Here is a 6,798-nt window from a genome sequence, read left to right as displayed (position 1 = left end):
CTCTGCCTCCCAAGTGCTGGGATTAAAGGCGTGCACCACCATGCCCGGCCCGTTTTTGAATTTTTTAAAGTACATTTTAGTGTGTGTGTGTGTGTGTGTGTGTGTGTGTGTGTGTGTGTGTGTGCTATAGCACAAATGTGGAGATCAGAGACAACTTTCTTGAGTGAGTTTTCTCCTTTTGCCAAATAGGGGCCTCACGATCAAATTCAGGTCATCAGGCTTGACAGCAAGTCACCTGTTATGCCACCTTGCTGGCCCCGGCTGTGGGCGTTCCTTTGTTAGGAGTCTTCTCATTACTGCTTCAGTCATATTGCTTATTGCAGATCTATATGAACTGTTTAAATCCTTTTGGTTTATTTTTATAGGTCAGATGTGTCTATACATGTATCCATTTCCTCTTGATTCTTTAAGTATACCCTAGTAATCCTCTGAATGACATTGCTGTCTGTTGCAAGCTTCTCTTTTCAGCTCTAAATATAATATAATTAATATAATATAAATAATTTGGGTTTTCTCTCTCCTCGGCTAATTCATCTTGGGTTTCCCAATCTTGTTTATCTTGTTTTATCAAATTTTTTGTATTGTTCTTTTGTTTATTTGTTTCCATTTATTTGGGGTTGGGGGAGGAGATAAGGTTTTGCTATGTGGCTCTGATTGGCCTGGAACTTACTATAGACCAGGCTGGCCTTAAACCCGCTTCAGCCTCTCAGGCCTGGGATGATAGGCCTGTTATACCATGTCTGCCTTCCCCATTTCATTAATTTCTGCCCTGATCTTTATTATTTCTTGTGGTCACCACCAGCAGGGGCCGCTCCTTCCTTCTCAAGGGCGCCAAGGCTGCTCCTCCGCTCGCCCTGGGCTGAGGCCACTCTTCTGCTCACCTGGTGCTGAAGCAGCTTTTCTGTTTGCCCTGTGCTGCCTCCTGGGCTGAGGCCGCTCTTCTGCTCACCTGGTGCTGAAGCAGCTTTTCTGTTTGCCCTGTGCTGCCTCCTGTCATCACTGCTTCTGCCAGGTCCCGGACCCCAGGGCTGGTGAGGAGACTGTCAGCAGAGCCACATTCAGACACGGGAGGCCAGGTTCAGTGACACAGGTCTGCTTTAATGCAGGAAGGCACAAGCTTATATAGGGATAGTGGCCCAATCACAGCACAGCAAGTAGGATACCTCATTAGCATAACAGGTTTAGCATCTTATCACAGTACAGCAAGGATACCTTATTAGCATCATCCTATTAGCATAACAGACTTAACGTCCTATCACAGAAGAGAGGGTAGGATACCTCATTAGCATACTGGGTTTCAGATTACAGAACCTGTATTCCTGGAAACCACGTGACCTTGACAGTTGCAACATCACCCTAGGCTCAAGCCTGTCTCCCACAACTTCTGTCTGCTGATTTGAGTTTGGCTTGTTCTTGTTTTAGCTAAGAACTTGAAGTGCATCAGTAGGTTATTTGAGATTTCTCTGACTTTATCAAACTAGGTTCTCACTATGTAGCACGTAGCACTAACTGACCTGGAACTTGCTATATAGACCAGGCTGGCCTTAAACTCACAGAGATCAATCTGTCTGCCTCCAGAGTGCTGGATTAAAGGTGTATGCCACCACTCCCAGATCCCTCTGATTTTTAATACTTTTTTTTTCTTTAAAGACAAGGGTTTTACTATGTAGCCCATGCTGGCTTAGAACTCCTTATGTAGACAGAGATTTGCCTGTCTCTGCTTTCCTAGTACTTGGATTAACAGTATGTGCTGCCATACCCATCTGCTCTGGGTTTTTATTTTATTTTGTTTAATATTTTTATTTAATTTATTTTATTTTTATGTGTATGAGTGTTATGCCTGCATGTAAGTCCACCCATGTCATGCAGTGCCCACAGAAGTCAGAAGAGTGCATCAGATACCCTGGAACTACAATTACAGTTATTAAGAGCAATGTGGGTGCTGGGATTCAAACTGGATCCTCTGCAAAAGTAGTCAGTGCTCTTAACTGCTGAGCCATCTCTTCAGTCCCTGTTTTTTTTTGTTTTGTTTTGTTTTTTTTTTTGTCTTTTTGAGACAGGGTCTCCTTGTAGCCCCAGCTGTCCTGGAACTCACTATGCTGACTAGGCTGGATTCGAACTCACAAAGATCCGCCTGCCTCTGCCTCCCAAGTGCTGGGATTAAAGGCGTACGCCACCACGCCCAGCTTATTTTGTTTTTATAGATATTTATAGCTATAAAATCCCTCTTAGAACATATTTTTAATTTTTTTCTAAATATATTATGTGTGTATGGGGGGGTACATACTATATAGCATGTACATGGAGGTCAGAGGACAACTTGTAGGAGTTAATTCTTTCCTTCCACAATGTTGGTCCTGGGGATCAAACTTAGGTTGTAAGATTTGGCAGGCAGCACCCCAGCTTGTGAGCCATCTCCCTGCAGCCAGCACCCCAGTCTGTGAGCCACCTCCCTGGCAGAAGCCAAGGCTCTTAGAGGATCTGTAGCTGTCCTCACTCACTCCTCATTTAGGGCTGAGCCTTCTAGAAGAAATGTGGACCCTCTCTCCTGTTCCATTTTCTAAACTTTCTTTGCTGCTGACACTGGTGCTTTTCTGCCATTGCTGTATAGGACAACTGCTTCTTCAACTAGCCCTGGTTTATTCCCTGGAGATTTTAGCAGTCAGTGTCTGGGTGTCATGTGCCATCATCTGTCTCTTTCCTTATGTCATCTTTAAAGGTTTTCATGCTCTTGACTTTATAAAGTTATTTCAGGTTGTCAGGATGACTCAATAGGTAAAAGGCACCCAAAAGTTGTACTCTCACCTGCCATGGGATGTGTACACACAAACACACACACACACACACACACACACAAAATAAAGAAATAAAATAAAATTTAAAGACATTTCATGGCATGTTTCACAGTCTGCAAGTTAAATCAATTTGGAAGACTTCATGGTAACTTTTTCAGAATAAATTTTTAAATTTTATTCATTATTACTGTGCGTGTGAGTGTGATGTGGGTGGGGTGGGGTGACAAGCCTGCCACTGTTTGCATGGGCGGGAAGAGGACAACTCTGTGGAGACATTTCTTTTTTCTGTCTTTCCATGGGTTCCAGGGTTCAAACTCAGGTCATCAGGCTTGCACAACAAGCTCTTTGCCCGTTAAGCAATCTCACCAGCCAGTAACTTTTATATATACCACCACAAACAAACAAGTTGCATGGCTGTAACATCAGCAGTTAGAAGGCAGAGGCATGGATTGCTGGGAGTTTGAGGCTAGCCTGGTCTACATGTGTTGGGGGCCTCTGTTATGCAAAGTAGAAGTCCCTTCACGTCCGGACAGCTCATGCAGCTCGGGATTATGTGCTTGGGCTCCTTTCATAGCTGGGTGCCTTCCTGGCATCTTTCCTGACTCTCCTTTTGAAGTGCCCGCCACAATGCTTTCCTGTGATTTTTCAGGCAGACAGCAGTCTGGCAGAAACCCACTTCCATATGTAAATACAATGTCTCACAAAGTACCTAACAGCCAAAGCTTTTACCACTACCCCCAAGGTATAAATATCCTAGTCTTCTCTCAATATTTGGAGCTAGAAGCAGACTTGGAGCTAGAAGCAGACTTGGGACTAGAGCGGGGACTGAGTTGCTGAGACTTGGAATAAAGAGCTGTAGACTGAGTTCTGTGTCTCCTGCCTGTAATTTAGCCTCCCCGGGGGGCAGCACTCCCTCGTTACCGACTTGCGGACATTCTAGCTTTTGCTGTCCTCGTACTCTTCCCACGTGGTTCAGTGGCCAGTGGACCTCGCATCCTGAGGAAAGTACACGGGTGGAAAAGGGACAGGATTCGGCTGGACAACGCTCCAGTAGCAGAGAAACTTTCAGCACCAAAGATGCGCGGGCAGAGACACGGGACCCGAGCCAGCGGGAAAAGCCTGCGGGGCACCCGCCGCCGCGGCCAGAGATGCCTGTGGCCAGACCCGCGCTGCGACTAGCCAGGTGTGGCAGGGACCCCGAGATACCCGCGCACACCACGCCTGGGGCACAGAGCACTCCCTATATCTGGCGCCACAACGTAGGAGCTTCTGAATCTTGTGGGACCCTCTGAACCTCGTGGGACCCTCTGAACCTCATGCCACAACATAAGAGCCTCTGAACTTCGTGCCAGCTAGGACCTGGTGCCCACAGAAACACTAGATCCCTGAGTATCCCTCCCACTCAGGAGGGTAATCTAATCTCTTCCTCTCTTCTAAATTTCCTCCTTTTCTTTTCCAGTCTAGAAGTCCTCACGAGGGACCGCTAGGGCCAGAGAGACAACTGAGGTTTTCTGGCCAGGGCTACCCCCTGGTGTTAACTGAAGGTCTCTCTGACCCCCTAGGGGACCCCGACTGCCTATACAGGTGTGGACAAAGACCTCTATCTAGACATCTCCTTAATATCAAACCTGGTGACGCATCGGCCAATTAAAAACCATTAGGGTGGCCGCCAGCCTCTCAAATTTGCGGGCAGGTCTTGTGACTGGGGACCACTGTGATCCCCTGAAATTCCAATTTCAGGAACGTCCCTTTGGAAACCGTCACTTCATCCCACTTTTCTATCTGAACACTGCTAGGAAAAATCCCTAAAGTTCTAAGCTTTAGAGTCAGGCAGATCCCTCTACCCTGCCCCCAAGCATTCAAGCAGCAGCTGAAACCAGTTCAGTAAAAATTCAAATTAGCTAACCCCTGCCGAGCAGCCTGTGGCTCCAAGGCAAAAGATTTAAAGTGACACATTTTTTTTTCTCTGCAGTCTCAGCCAAGGTGCTTCAGCCTTCTAGTGTCCAACTGCTGTAAAAACATCTTCCCCTTACAATGGGAAGTTCTGTATCACGACAGAGGAAGCACCAGACTCGTTCTCTAAAACCTCTACTCAAATCCAGAGGGATTAAAATTTCAAAAGAGGAAAGCTTAAAATTTTGGAATGAGGTGTACCAATTTGCACCCTGGATCTTATCAGCAGACGTATCTGATCCAGAGGTTTGGAACTTTCTTTCACATTTGACTTATAAGAAAGAAGCCCAAGAAAAGCATGATTTTCCTCTTTCCTTTTTCCCAATAATGGTAGCCATCCAGCAATGCTTTAAAAACCGACCTAAAATTGAAGAAAGTTTACAAACATCAGAGAATAATAAAAGAGAGGTTGTAAGCGATAAAAAAAGACCCTGCAGACTGTCCAGTAGCAGATTCAACAAAAGCCAGACAAAATCCACTCATCAGTAAAATTGATCCTCACCCCTCTCTTGCTGATTCAACAAGCCCAGATACTAAAGCCCAAATTTCAAAAGCTGCCAAAGATTCTCAGGTAAAATGCCCTCCACCGCCTCCACCTCGACTGCCTCCTGTGGAGACACGCCTTACAGCCACAGAGCAGCTGTGTAGCCTTAGAGACAGTGAAAGCTGCCAACTTCAAAATTCCCAGCCTCAGTTGTCTCAGGACTCCCAAATCCCACCAATAGAGTCTTTTCCTATCTATTTGCAAATAACCAGGCAGCGTCCATTGGCATGGTATCCGCTTCCTACAGCGGAACTTAAGGAATTGCGCCAAGCTGTACGTGAAGATGGCATTCATGCTCCTTGTACTAAATCTATACTACAAACATTTAATACTAACCTGCTTCCCCAGGATTGGAGAGACATTTGTAGATCTACCCTCCCCAGTCCATTATTCGTACAATGGGAAGCCCTATTTAGAGATGAGTGCCTAATGCAAGCTAAAAGAAATGACACTCATAATCAAGGAGAGACCTCTTCATTAACCTTCCAAAGCAGAAACCAACTGAAACCCTCCCAGACTTTGTACTAAGAGTACAGGCCAGTTCAGATAGAAAAATAACAGACCCTACAACCAAAGCAATGCTTTTAAACAAACTTGTCTGGGAAGGGATGACCCCTGAGCACAGACAAGCATGCCAGGGACTAAAAAATGAACATCACGACAAATGGATTGTGGCCACCCATGACATTGGGACTGCCACGTACCAGGCCTCTTCTCTTGCCCAAGCCTTTGTAGTTGCAACCCAACCCAACTCAAAATGCTTTAAATGTGGAGAAACTGGACACTGGAAAGAAAATTGTCTCCAAAATGGTTCGGCTGCCACTCGACCCCCTAAAACCCTCTGTCCTCGCTGTAAAAGGGGCTTTCACTGGAAAAGAGATTGTAAATCTAAATATGACAGAGATGGCAAAACTTTGCCACCTTTAAACTCCTTCCAGGGCAGCCCTCAGTCCCGCTAACAAGAGGGAAGCCACAAACATTATGGGTAACCAGTATTACAGAAACTGCCCATCCAAAATTAACCATAAAAATAGACAATAAACCTTTCAAATGCCTCCTTGACACTGGGGCTGATAAAACCATCTTAAGGCGATCTGAGGTTCCCCCACACTGGGAATTAATACCAGGACCCCAACTAATGGGAGTAGGGGGGCCCTCCCGAGCATTCATCACTAAAAACTTCTATAAATGGGAAGATCCTGATGGAGAGGTTGGCACAATAAGACCCCTGATTGCAGATATAGCCACAAACCTCATAGGATGAGATATCTTGGAAGACCTCAATGTAATTCTTACTAGTGGGTCTAAAGAGAAATGCCTTAAAATAGATGATTAGATGAGGTCCCTAAAACAACAGGACCCCCAATTCCAAGGGCCACTGTTGATTACCACACTCCCTGCCTTGATTGGACCAACGCAGAGCCAGTCTGGGTGGAACAGTGGCCATTACCCAGGGAGAAATTACTCATTTTACAACAACTTGTAAAAGAACAGCTACAGCTGGGT

The sequence above is a fragment of the Nannospalax galili genome, unplaced genomic scaffold, assembly GCF_000622305.1.
Source record: "Nannospalax galili isolate Female #2095 unplaced genomic scaffold, S.galili_v1.0 scaffold854, whole genome shotgun sequence".
Lineage (NCBI taxonomy): Eukaryota > Metazoa > Chordata > Mammalia > Rodentia > Spalacidae > Nannospalax > Nannospalax galili.
Note: the sequence above shows the minus strand (reverse complement) of the source record.